Here is a 13,788-nt window from a genome sequence, read left to right as displayed (position 1 = left end):
TCGAAAGAGGAAGAAGAGTAGGGGAAGGCTGTTTCACTTCAATTCAAAGTAGTTCCCGCGCAGGATGGCGAGAGTTTATGGGCCCCCTCCCTTATTCTTTCTGAGGGGAATGCCAGGGCCCCATTGGCCGAAGACCTCGACGGCAGGTGGGAAGTCCGCGAAGCCCCAAATCGAAGTTATCTGCGTCTCCCCATTGGCCCTCGTCTCGAGCGCAGGCGCGAGGGCTCCGACTCCAGTCCCTAGGGACTGGTGAGCGGCAATTGGCCAAAGCCCGCGAAGTAGAGTCCGGATTGGTAGTTGCTAGCAGGAGCCTGGTTTCTTCCTTGACTTCTGCAAGTGATCGTGTGTGATTGGTTCAAATCCGCGGGCCCCTGCCGGTGATTGGGCGGGAGCCACGGGCGGGTCGCGGTCATTGGCTGGTGCGGGCCCGTCCCTCCTCGGGCGGGCAGCGAATGATGAAATGGGAACGGGGAGGGGAAAGGCCGCGACGTGAGCGCGCGACCTCCGGCGCCATTTTGTAGAGAAACAAGCGGAGTTAACCGAAGAGGGGGTCGAGGAGAGCCGGAGTCGGGGACCCAGGAGTTTCCTGTGTCCAGCGCCGCCGGAGCCGCCTGAGGTGAGGGGGTTGCGGCCGGCCGGCGGGGTTCGCCGCGGAGCGCGGGTGACGGCGGGGAGGGCGCGGGGCGGTCCGGGGCCGCGGGGAGCGTTTCCCGGAGCCCCGCGGAGCGAGGGGCAATCGGGACAGGGAAGTGGCGCGGCGGGAGAGGGCGGGTTCGCTCTCTCTCCTGGGCTCCGGGCGCTTCGGTCTCTGAGGAGAAGAGGCCGCGGCGAAGGCTCCACGAAGCGGCAGCGGAGCGCGGGCTGAGCCCGGGGGGTCCCGGCCGGGGCTCGGGCGCTCCGCGGGCGGCGGGGGGCGGCGGGGCGGGCGGCCGGGCCTCGCCGGGCGCGGGCTGCACCCTCCTCGGACCCCCCGAGCGCCTCAACGGCCCCTTCCCTTCGGGCGCCCCGGCGGGGGCCGCGGGCGGTGGCTCCCGAGGCCCAGCGCCGGGGGTCGGGGGTTGCGGGCTCCGGGCTCTCGTCCGGGGGCTGGGGCGGCGGGGCCCTCCGCCGCCCCCGGCACGTTGTCAGCCGGGGTGTTTCAGGTGTCGGCCGGCGGGCGGGGCGGGGCGGGCGGGCGCCGGCGCTTCCGGATTGCCGCTCGCCACAGGTTTTGTTTCCTCGCGCGCCCGGCGCTCGCGCTTGCTCCGGAGCGGCCCCCGCGACCCGGCCGGCGTGCGGTCCCCGGGCGGCTCTGCTCGGGAAGGGCCCCCGGGAGGCGCGCGCGGGCCGCGGCCGCCGAAGTGGGCTCCGGCGAGGAGGAGCGCCCCGGGGCGGCGCGGGAGGCTCGTTCGGGGCCGCCCCCCTGTAGCGTCCCCCCGCCAGGGGTAGGCTCTGTGGGCTCGGAAAGGAAGGCGCTTGACGTCGGGGGCTTTGGAAATGTCGCGTTTCCAGTGAACTTCGAGAAGTAAACTTTTCCCCCGGAGTCGCTCAATCAAACATCACGTTTCTTAGGACTCATAAAAAGTATGTTTTCTTTCTCAAAGCTGAGTAACCGTCCTTAATCTCCCTCGTTGTTTCTCTGCAATTCGATGGCCTCACGGGATTTAAGTCCGTCGTTGAGTGGATATAATTATTTTTTGCGAAGAAACTGCTGAGCCTTTCTCTCGTGACATCCCGCTTGCTGGGGAATAGGGGGATCCATCCTGGAGAGTGGGGTACGTGCTGGGGAATGGGGTACGTGCTGGGGAAGAGGGGTACGCGGATGGCGAAGTGGGAGGACAGGTGGAAAGTCAGGGCGCGCAGGTCAGACAGGCTGAGGGCGAGCTCGCCTGTCGGGGAGGTTTGGGTCTGCTGCGTTAGTGACCTGAGGCCGGGCGGGGGCGCCTGCCCTTCCGGAGGCGGGGAGGGGAGTGTTTTAGCTCTAATCAGATATATGGCAACAGTTTAAGCCGTGTTTTATTTAGGACATTAAATTGTTACCTTGTCTAAGGAGAAAATGAGCCGACGATACGTCAAGTTTTAGGTATCTAGCTGCTCTTTGGCTGGAATGGTAGCATGTTGATAAAACTTGGGAAGTTGGTCCGTTTTCAACAAGTGTGGGTCCCAAGTCCTTCGTGGAACTTAAGTCTAGAATCAAGCCCGAAGACCTGACTGAGTAACTGTAAGTGTTTCCCTTTCTTGTCTAGGACTGTAGTCTCAGTAGCTTGAGGCTGGGCCGTGTGGTGTGGTGGTGGAACAGAACTGAAGCGCTCAAGTCTCCCTCACTCCCTGGATCCCTGGCTGAGTGTCTTTCCTCCTAGTCTCTCAATTTCTACAGGGGGGTTAATTCCCCGTGTCTTTAACGTGGATTTTGTCAGGCTAAGTACTGTGGCATCTTCCTAATTTTGGATTAAGTCATTAAAAAGAAACAGACTGTGAGGACAGAGGAGGAAATGGTTACTTTCTGTGCAAAACATGCTTAAAAACTAACCTCAGACTCTCCTTGCATGTTGCTTTTTCGTATGTGTTTGGTTAGATTTTGATCTAGTTATGAAAAGCTCTCTTTTAACCAGCTTAAATTTATGAACTTGAATCTTTATTTCCTTCTGTGAGGTAACAGATCTTTGGCATTCAGTGTCCTGGAAGGGAATTTGTCCATGATAATTCTAATTGAATGCTCAGATATTTTAAGACAGGTATTTTTTACAAGATATTTGTACTTCTTGAATTAACAGAAATGGCTTCCCATTTTGAAATGCTTTATTTTATGAACTTCGTATATTCTTTTATAAAAGTATGAAACTAACTGTCAAGTCATTTAAAAATATTAGTTGCAGCACTTCTTAAACCACCCTCTGACCAAGCTGAACTTCCTGCTGGGATGTTTCAAAATGGCATCACACTAAGTCTTATTTTAAGACCTTATAGATAGAAAAATCCTACACTTCCTTTTCTGTTTGCCCTCCCCCTTTTTTTTTTTTTTGGTGAGGAAGATTTGCCCTGAGCGAACATCCGTGCCAGTCTTCCTCCACTTTGTATGTGGGATGCCTCCACAGCATGGCTAACGAGTGGAGTAGTTCTGGGCGGGGATCTGAACCTGCTAACCTGGGCAGCCCAAGTGGGGTGTGCCGAACTTTAACCACTCGCCCGGGCCGCCCCTCTGTTTGCTTTTTAAGAAGAATGTTTCAAAGGTAAAATGGACTCAAAACCTTTTGAGCCTTATATACACACAATAGTTTATTTTAATGTAATTTTCCCTCATACCTTTGTAAGAATGTAGCAAAGCAACGAAGCAAATTGTTCACTGAAAAGCATTGTTTGAGAAGTTAGTAATTAGAGGTGAAGACTTAATCTGAAACCCTGTTCTGAGACTTGAAGGAAATACACCTTTTGGGAGTGTGGAGTGTAGATTTAAGAAATGTGTTTCTGTCTTTAATGCTGGAAAGTTCAGTGTAAACCTCCAGGATAAAATGTCTTGGTTAATTTTGTTACACTGTTAGAAGGAAATTCCTAAAATGTTGAATGAGATATTAAACTGTCTCCAGGAGAAGTGTTTTTTTATGATGTTGGACTAATTATGAAATTTAAAGTGGAAAACATATTTTGAAAGACACCATCTTACTGTTTTTAAGCTTACAGATTAAGAGCTCATCATTTTTCCTTTCAGATAATTAGTTTGAAAGTTTGTCACTTTGGATTTATAGCTAGTAGCTTTGAAATGCAATGTTACTTTTTAAATTTTATGTAGACCCATCATAACAATAGTTACTCCCTTGATTCAGGCCTTTTGTCTTTTTTGCAGTAGTTAACTAATCTCTGGTATCTTTTACCCATCATTTGCTTATTGAATTGCTTTATTACATAAGTAATATGTGAATACATTCTAATTGTAAGTGATTCCAGGAATACAGTTAATTCTTTCTATTACTTCCAAATTACCTCTTAAATCATTGCTTTGAAAATAGCCATCCTCTGCTTAGAAGTCCTTCAAATACCTTGGCCTGGAGCTGTGTAAGTGTTGATCCCTCCCTACCTGTAGCAGCATATTACTCTCTTATGCTACAGGCAAGAGACTGTTACACAGTGGTTCCCAGATACGTCTTTGCCTCTTTTATCTGGAATGTCATCGTTTGTCTACCAAAACTTTACCGATCGTTCAGGTTCAAACTCGAATGTACTGTCTATAAATCTTTTCCCTGATTTCCCTAAGCAAAATTGATTTACTTTCCTCTTGGCCAGTTTAACTGTACCCTGTGTTGCCTTGTAAGTTCTCTTTCTCGTTTTATGGTGGGTAAGAAGGTTCTCCTTTGCCCCAAACACATACACAGTTGCCCTGAATTGTAATTGAATAGTGCTTCATTTGTTACACTTGGGTAGATTTATAGACCATGGCATTCTTGGAAAACAAGACACCCTGGTTTTTGTTCTTTGAGGGCACAGATTGTTTTTTTGGAGCTATTTACTGTAATTCTGTTGACATCATTTAGATGGTTCAATTTTGAAAGCTGTTCATACAGAATTATGTTATCATCCTTTAGGAAATTGAGGCCTGGGAAAGTGAGGTGACTTCCTTAATTTAAGATCACACCAGGTTTTCCTACTCTAATCTAACGTTCATTCTGTCTTTCCATACTGCTTGAGTTCAGTACCAGGAAAAGAAAGATCTGTGAATTTGATCATTCATCAAAAAAGTGAGAATAATCTGTGTGGTCAGTGTGGTCTATGCTTTTGAAAGAGAAAGTTTGTGATTATGCAGTTAAATTCTCTGGAGGTTGATTTTGTAGTTCAGGATTTCACTTTCGTTGAGTGGATTGGATTTTAGAAGATCATGACTATCTCTATTACTAATTCTACAGAATTAAACTGTTTCATGTTGGCAATTCCTTGAATCACATAGGGAGATTTTTTTCTTTACTCCCAAGGTGTCCCCCTCCCCCCAGTTTTACTGAGGTATAATTGACATACTACAGCACTGTATAAGTTTTAAGATGCACAGCATAATGACTTGACATACATATATTGTGAAATACTTGCAGTGTTTTGTTTGGTTAAGTTTTTCTTAGTTGTGACCAAAGCAAATACAGTTTTTTTCTCAGCAATTTGTTTGGAGGACAAGACACAAGATTTGAGTTTTTCATCTCTAAAGTGTGAAAATATAAAACTCTAGTCTAGCAAAAAGATGGTCTTTTCTGTTACAGTTATTGTGAGTGGTCATTACTTAACCTCAATATAATAAACTTGCACTTCTGTTGAGACCTCAAAGGATGGAGGGACTTAACGTTTTAAAATGTTTCTCAGCACTGTAAATTGAATTCTGACAGATAATTTGAGGAAGTTTTTTCTTGGTGTAGTGTTATTTTTAAAATAAAGTAGCTCCAAGGATACTCCATGTTACTAATTCTTACTAGTCTTAGGTATATTATATACTACATAGCTTGATAATTTTGCACATGCTACTGGGAAGAAGCTTCTGAATATCCAGTTAATTCCAGATCAAAAACTTGATTCTTTTCTGATTTTGAAGTGAACATGCTTTTCTGGCTCTCGTCACTTTCTCAGTTTTTAAAAATAAGGTATATATTTGCTAACACTAATAACTAATAGCACTTTTGAACTGTGCTGATGTATGGATTGGGTTGTCTTGTTTTTTTGGTTTTTTTTTTTGTTTTTTTTCCTGAGGAAGATTAGCCCTGAGCTAACATATGCTGCCAATCTTCCTCTATTTTTTTGTATGTGGGACACCTCCACAGCATGGCTGGTGAGTGGAGTAGGTCTGTGCCTGGGATCCGAACCCATGAACCCCCAGCCATTGAAGTGGAGTGTGCAGAACTTTAGCCATGCAGCCATGGGGCTGGGCCCTGGATTGGATTAATTCTTCTTTTTCTTTTAAGAGTGGCTCTGAGCTAACATCTATTGCCAATCTTGTTTTTCTTTTTTTTCCTTCTTCTTTCCAAAGCTCCCCAGTACATAGTTGTATATTCTAGTTGTAGGTCCTTTTAGTTCTGCTATGTGGGATGCTGCCTCAGCTTGGCTTGGTGAGCAGTGCTAGGTCCACACCCAGGTCCTGAACTGGCGAAACCCCAGACCACTGGAGTGGAATGTGTGAGCTTAACCACTCAGCCATGCGGCTGGCCATATGCATTAATTCCTGTAAAATTCTTTAGATATCCACACAAAGCTATTAAATGTTCTTTAGAAGTTTGTATTAAGGTTCTATAGCATTGGGGCCAGCCCGGTGGCACAGCGGTTAAGTTCGCATGTTCTGCTTCGGTGGCCCGGGGTTCGCTGGTTCAGATCCCAGGTGCGGACATGGCACCGCTTGACAAGCTATGCTGTGGTAAGTCCCACATATAAAGTAGAGGAGGATGGTCACGGATGTTAGCTCAGGGCCAGTCTTCCTCAGCAAAAAGAGGAGGATTGGCAGCAGTTAGCTAAGGGCTAATCTTCCTCAAAACAAAAAAAAAAAGGTTCTATGGTATTGACTAAAATTCCTTTTTTAAAGTGAACATAGTGATGTAGTTATGAAGCAAATCAACTCTTTTTTTTTTTTTAAGATCTTATTTTTCCTTATTCTTCTCCCAAAGTTCCCCAGTACATAGTTGTGTTTGTTTTTTTTTTTTTTAAGGAAGATTAGCCCTGAGCTAACATCTGCTGCCCATCCTCCTCTTTTTTTTTTGCTGAGGAAGACTGGCCCTGAGCTAACATCCATGCCCATCTTCTTTTACTTTATACGTGGGATGCCTACCACAGCATGGCTTTTGCCAAGCGGTGCCATGTCTGCACCCGAGATCCAAACCGGTAAACCCCCCAGCTGCCAAAAGCAGAACGTGTGCACTTAACTGCTGCACCACCAGGCCGTCCCCAGTTGTGTATTTTTGTTTTTAGTTGTGGGTCCTTCTAGTTGTGGCATGTGGGATGCCGCCTCCACATGGCTTGTTGAGCAGTGCCACGTCTGCGCCCAGGATTCAAACCAGTGAAACCCTGGGCCACCAAAGCAGAGTGTGGGAACTTAACTACTCGGCCACGGGGCTGGCCCCACAAGTCAACTCCTGATCCATTTGTTTTTATTCTTGGCAAAGTTTTTGTTTCAAACCGATTTACTACCTGTCTACCGTCATGCCCTTGAATATTTCCTTATCCTTTGCCAGCTGGGTTCTAAAAAAAAAAAAAATTTTACAGTAGGCCTTTCTTTCTTTCTTTTTTTTAGCAAGATTAGTCCTGAGCTAACTACTGCCAATCCTCCTCTTTTTCCTGAGAAAGACTGGGCCTGAGCTAACATCCATGCCCATCTTCCTCTATACGTGGGATGCCTACCACAGCATGGCTTGATGAGTGGTGCCGTGTCCACACCCAGGATCCAAACCAGTGAAACCCTGGGCTGCCAGAGCAGAGTGCTTGAACTTAACCACTCGGCCATGGGGCCGGCCCCTCCCCTTCCCTTTTCAAACAGACAAATAGACCAGAGATTACAGAAGTTGAGGTGGTCTGTCCAAAGAAAGGTAAAATGTAAAAATTACTCAAAAGTGTTTCATTTTGAATTTTTAGTTATCTACAGTCAGTAAGCTCTGAAGGACTCTGGTGACCACAAAACACTGGAATGATAACTTGCACCCCCCACCCCTAGCCCGTTTGGTTCATCTTTACCTTGCTGTTTTTCTGTAGTACTTAGCATCTCCTAGCATGCTTTGTAATTTGTTTTCTTTTTAAAAGATTTTATTTTTTCCTTTTTCTCCCCAAAGCCCCCCCGGTACATAGTTGGGTATTCTTCGTTGTGGGTCCTTCTAGTTGTGATGTGGTACGCTGCCTCAGCGTGGTTTGATGAGCAGTGCTATGTCCGCGCCCAGGATTAGAACCAACGAAACACTGGGCCGCCTGCAGTGGAGCGCGCGAACTTAACTGCTCGGCCACGGGGCCAGCCCCCTGTAATTTTTTATGATTACTATTTCTCTCCCCCAATGGGAATGCAGGAATGCATGTATGTCTGTTCATTGATGTATCTCAAATACCTGACACATAGTAAGTACTCAACAAATATTTGACTGGGTTGGTAAACGTAATAGTAATGTGTGAAGTGTTTCTCTGATAAGTTGTAGTAGCCACTCCACATAAGCCATATACCATTTCTTACCATCTGGGGGAATTTAAGTTGTGGTTGGCTTTGTGTTAACTTTATGGAAAGTCGAACTTGAGTTGTTCACATCTAGGGCTCACCCTACAGAAAGTGGATGCAAAAGCCATTTTCTCAACAAGGGCGCTATTGGTGTTTCGACAGGATAGTTCTTTGTGGGTGGTGCCGGCCTCTTTCCTTGCAAGATGTTTATTGCATCTCTGATTCTCATTGAATTCCAGTGGCTCTCATTCCTATAGATGCTTTTGGAGATTATATTGCCCTCCATTTTATTCCAGTAAATAACATTTTGAGGTTCAGATTTCTTTTTTTTTTTTTAAAGATTTTATTTTTTTTTTTTTCTCCCCAAAGCCCCCCAGTGCATAGTTGTATATTCTTCGTTGTGAGTCCTTCTAGTTGTGGCATGTGGGACGCTGCCTCAGCGTGGTTTGATGAGCAGTGCCATGTCCACGCCCAGGATTCGAACCAACGAAACACTGGGCCGCCTGCAGCGGAGCGCGTGAACTTGACCACTCGGCCACGGGGCCAGCCCCGCAACTGTATTTTTTAAAATCTCTCCCCCATGGTTTCTCTAGACTGTAGATGTGTTTGTTCACAATTGCTGCATAACAGATTACCCCCAAATTTAGCTGTTTAAAACCTCCTTAGTCTTTATTATCTCACAGGCACAGCTTGGCTGGTAGCTTCTGACTATGTCTCTTTCCAAGTTGCAAGAAGGTATCCACAGGCTGTAGTCATCTCCAGGCTGAAGGGTGGGGAGAACTTACAAGCTCACTCATGTGGTAGCTGGCAGGCTTCAAATCCTTGCTGGTGGGAGACATTAGTTCCTTGCCACATGCCCTCTCCATACTCACAACATGGCAGCTTGCTTCTCTCAGAGCACAGGCTCAGAGAGAGGCAAAAAGACAGAATTCAGACTTTTTCTAACTTAATCTTGGAGATGACTTTCTATTTTCTTTCAAAGCCACACTTAAGGTCCAGCCCCACACGTAAGGGGAAGAAGGGATTACATAAAGGTGTAAGTAGTAGGCGGGGATCATTGGAGTTATTTTATTTATTTATTTTGGTGGGGGGGGTTTGGGGTTTTTTTTTTTTGTTTTTTTGGGGAAGATTAGCCCTCAGCTAACTACTGCCAGTCCTTCTCTTCTTGCTGAGGAAACCTGGCCCTGAGCTAACATCCGTGACCATACTCTTCTACTTTATATGTGGGACTTACCACAGCATGGCTTGTCAAGCGGTGCCATTTCCGCACCCGGGATCCAAACCAGCGAACCCCGGGCTGCCAAGAAGCGGAACGTGCGAACTTAACCGCTGCGCCACCGGGCCAGCCCTGGAGTTATTTTAGAGGCTTCCTACCACAATGGACATTTCCCAAAGATTCATCCTTGGAGCTCTCTTGTCGATGCTATCTGTTTCTAGGTTTTACTTATCACTGCTGAGTGGAGAACTCTCCTTGGTTCTTGATATTATGTACTCTAAGTTTCTTCCACCTCTCTGGCCATTCTTCATTTCCCGTTTTGAGTTCCTCTTTTTCTACCCACACATAAATACTCACCTTCCTTAGGATTCTGTCTAGGCCCTCTCTTCTCATTCTGCAGTTCTCCCATGCCGTCTCATCTATATGTTGATGACTCTCAGATCTATTATTTTTAGCCCACACTTGCTGTCCTCCACACTGTAAATCCCACTGCCCAGTGAATTTCATCTGTGTGCCTCACCCCAGACATGTCCCAAACTGAATTCCTCATTTCCTTTCTTCCCCTTTAACCTGTGTATTCCTCAGTTGTTTTGCATCAGGTGTAACTGTAACCCAAGTGCTTAGTATGGAAATGTGAGTATTTGACTCTTCCTTTTCCTTCACTTCTTTATTTACACAGTTTCAGAGTACTTGAAGCTCCCTCTTGAAGGCATTCACTTCTCTTTTCATCTGATGTTCTTAATTTCCCTGTGACCTACTCTTTTCTTTCTCAGTTTTTCACATTGTCGAGAGTAGCTTCTAAAAATTTTTCACCTGATCATGTTAGGCAAAGCAGGCTAGTGTTGTAACGAACAACCCGAAAGATATCAGTGGTTTAACAGAGTAGACATTTATACTGAGATAACTCTCCTCAGATAACTCTCATTGAGAGTATTCATTAGATTGCCTCCCGTGCAGTAATTCAGGAACCCAGGCTCCTTCCATCTTGTGGCAGCGCCCTCCTCTAGGTCTTGAAAGTCCTCTTTATTCAGCTGGCAGATAGTGAAAGAACCAGAGGATCATGAGTAGGTTTTATGGAGCAGGTCTGGAAGGGGCTGGTATCATTTTTGGCCTACATTTCATTGGCAAGAACTGAGTCTTTTGGCCCCACCTATGCGAATGAGGCTGAGAAACGCAGTCTAGCTGTTCAGCTAGGAGGAGGAAATAGATTTGGTGAGCATTTAGCCACTCTCTGCCACTTCCTTAATCCCTAAAACATACCCAAAACAATACAGATGACTTCCAGAATTGTCTTTATGATAAAACCCAAAATTCTGAAATGGATTCTAGACATCCTAGAGAAGAAATCCACAAATTGGATCCCAGTTACCTCCAGAAGACATTTCATCTCGGCCACTAGCAGGGTTAGTGTTTTGGAGGTCCCCAAGACTACCACCTCCAGGTTCAGTAATTCACTAGGAGGGCTTACAGGACCCAGCATATAGTTGTACTGAGGGTATGATTTATTACAGCAAAAGGCATACAAAGCAAAATCGGCAAAGGAGAAAGGCATGTAGGGCGAAGTCCGGAGGAAACTAGGCTCATGCTCCCAAACATGTGCCTCTCCCAGTGGATTCATACACTTAATTCCCCCTGCAAGGAATTGTGACAACAAATGTGTATGAAGTGTTGCCTGACAGGGACGCTTATTAGAGACTCAGTGCCTTGGGTTGTTATTGGGTGCTGGTTATGTAGGCACCCTCTGCCTACCACAAACCAAAATTCCAGGTTCCCAGAGGGAATGCAGATACTCAGCATAAACCATGTTTTCTGGTACAGTTTACGCACAGTGAGCCACTCTTATTAGTTCTCCCAAAATTCAAGTTCTGACACCAGCCAAGGGACAACATGGTAAGCCTTTCTAAGGATAGCAGTATCAGGCATTCTGTGTTGACTCTTATGCACAGTGAGTGAGGTGAATAGCCTCCATAGATTGGAATTTTGTATAGAGAATCTTGGAATATGCAAAACTTTATTAACCTAATATTTTGTTTTTAGAAGTTACTTTTGTTTCAGTAGGAAAAAAAGTTCAATTCCCTTCTTAGCTCCTTTCACCTAACTTTTCAGATACAGTTATTGTTTGTATCCTTCTAGATACTCTGCATATGAGGACACATATACACAAAATGCTGTTCTGTAACTTGCTTTTTCCCCTAATAGTTTCCAATCTTTCTAATTCCTTTTTTTAGTGATTATATAATAATCCATTTTACGATTTACTCAACCACAGTGCCCTTTTGGTGGATGTTTAGGTTGTTTTTCAGTTGATACTTTTTTAAAGAGTTGGTCATTTCCTGGATGAGAAAGGAATGAATTAAAGATGACACCTGAGTATCCACTGCAGACATAGGGGGTTTAGGGACCTAGAACTCTTACTATTCATCATTTTCTGGTAAAGAATTGTTATTAAAACAGTTATTTAGACTCTTGATTTTGAAACTGTAATTTATTTTTTGGGTGGTTTTTTGTTGAGGAAGACTAACCTTGAGCTAACATCTGTTGCCAGTCTTCCTCTTTTTTTGCTTGAGGAAGAATAGCCCTGAACTAACATCTGTGCCAGCTTTCCTCCACTTTATATGTGGATTGCCACCACAGTGTGGCTGACGAGTGGTGTAGGTCCTTGCCTGGGATCCGAACCCGTGAACCTGGGCTGCTGAAGCGGAGTGTGCTGAACTTAACCACTATGCCATGAGACCAGCCCCATAGGTTTGTTTTTTTAGATCATCTTGCCTCTACTGCCCAATTACTATCGTGTCTTCAAAATTCTGCTACTTGGTAACTGCAAGTTAAACTATTCCTCCTCATCTTTAAAGTTGGGGTAATATGTTCCTCAAAGAGTTATCAGGTTTAAATAAATTAATATATGTAAATGCTTAGAACAATTCTATTTAAGTATTTGGTGTGCTTCTACTTACATAAGTTATCCTGTTATGTACACAGTAATTATAACTAAGATTTTAATAAGTGAACATCATTTTGGGTGAATAGTTTGGAACTATGCATTATAAATCTAGAATCCCTGCCTCGTGGAGGAATATTAAATATCAAGATGAGTATTTTAAGTTGGTGCTGGCTTAGTCATAAAATCCCATAGAAAATAGTGAGCTTTCTCTTTTAAGGAAACCAAGGGGAAAAGTGGAGCATCTGAGAAAATTGATATTCGTTGTTTCTGAATGTTTCTCTGATTTATATGGACTGTTAGAAGATTACAGTTTTGTTCAATATGGTAGCCACTACCCACATGTGGCTATTTCAGTTTGTGTTTAGATTAGTTAAAATTAAGTAAAATTAAAGTAATTTGGTCCCTCAGTCACCCTAGCTACATTTCAAGTAGCCACATGTAGTTAGTAGCTGCCACAGTGGACAATGCAGATGTAGAATATATCCATGAGAAAACGAATCAGAAAAGAGAAGGCTTGGGGCCGGCCCTGTGGCTGAGTGGTTAAGTTCACAAGCGCTCCACTTTGGCTCCCCAGGCTTTCGCCAGTTCAGATCCTGGGCATGGACCTAGCACTGCTCATCAGGCCACACTGAGGTGGCATCCCACATGCCACAACTAGAAGGACCCACAACTAAAAATACACAACTATGTACCTGGGGCTTTGCGAAGAAGGGAAAAAGAAATTAAAAAAAAAAAGAGAGAAGGCTCAACTTGACCTCTTGACCTCTTCTAAGTTGGAATATTACTTTTAAAACTTGGGAAGAGGGGCTGGCCCTGTTGCCTTGTGGTTAAGTTTGGCATGCTCTGCCTCAGTGGCCTGGGTTCAGTTCCCCAGGCATGGATCTATAATACTCATCAGTGGCAATGCTGTGGCAGTGACCCTCAAACAAAATAGAGGAAGATTGGCACAGATGTTAGCTCAGGGCTAGTCTTCCTCAGCACAAAAACCAAACAAACAAACTTGGTAAGAGAAGAATTCAAGGTCAAATGTTGATATTAGTAGGCTTAAGTATTCTGTATATTTTTAATATTGGAAATTGGGAATTCAGTAAGTTGATAACCTTGGGCCTGGCCTATTTGGCTTCTTAAAGTACCTATTGATATTTAAACCTAGAGTAAGTTAGATAGGTGATACTGTGAAGGTTGCTGGCACTGGTCCTGTGGGAAACCAAATTGCCTTTATAGAGCTGTTCAGCTCTGAGTTGGTCCAGCTGGAAGGAGTTAAGGGGAGAAAAAGGAATAGATGTGAGGGGCTTTCCTTGTTTTCTTAGTAGGAAGAGTTTGCATCATGGTTTGGTAAACTTCTCTTAAACATTTCCCAGGGTATTAATAAGGTCATTGGTTCTTAAACTTTAAAATGCTAACAATCACCTGCAGAATATGTTTAACATACAATGTCCTGTGCTCTTTCCCCAAGAATTTTGACGCTTGTGGTGTAGGGTGGTGATTAGGAATCAGCATTTT

At 44.9% G+C, this 13,788-nt stretch overlaps 1 protein-coding gene across 10 annotated transcripts in view; it reads left to right on the top strand.

Annotated features, from left to right (window-relative positions):
- Positions 1 to 479: 479 nt before the first annotated feature.
- The window catches only part of CNOT1 (CCR4-NOT transcription complex subunit 1), a 112,975-nt gene continuing 99,666 nt past the window's right edge, over positions 480 to 13,788 (top strand). For all 10 annotated transcript variants that reach the window (XR_011537944.1, XR_011537945.1, XM_070612027.1 and 7 more), the window contains exon 1: positions 480 to 616. The gene's annotated coding sequence lies outside the window, so the exon portion shown is untranslated. The remainder of the gene's footprint in view (positions 617 to 13,788) is intronic.

This window comes from Equus przewalskii, chromosome 3, assembly GCF_037783145.1.
Source record: "Equus przewalskii isolate Varuska chromosome 3, EquPr2, whole genome shotgun sequence".
Taxonomy (NCBI): domain Eukaryota; kingdom Metazoa; phylum Chordata; class Mammalia; order Perissodactyla; family Equidae; genus Equus; species Equus przewalskii.
The sequence above is the reverse complement of the archived record's forward strand: the minus strand, read 5'-3'. Positions and strand labels throughout refer to the sequence as shown.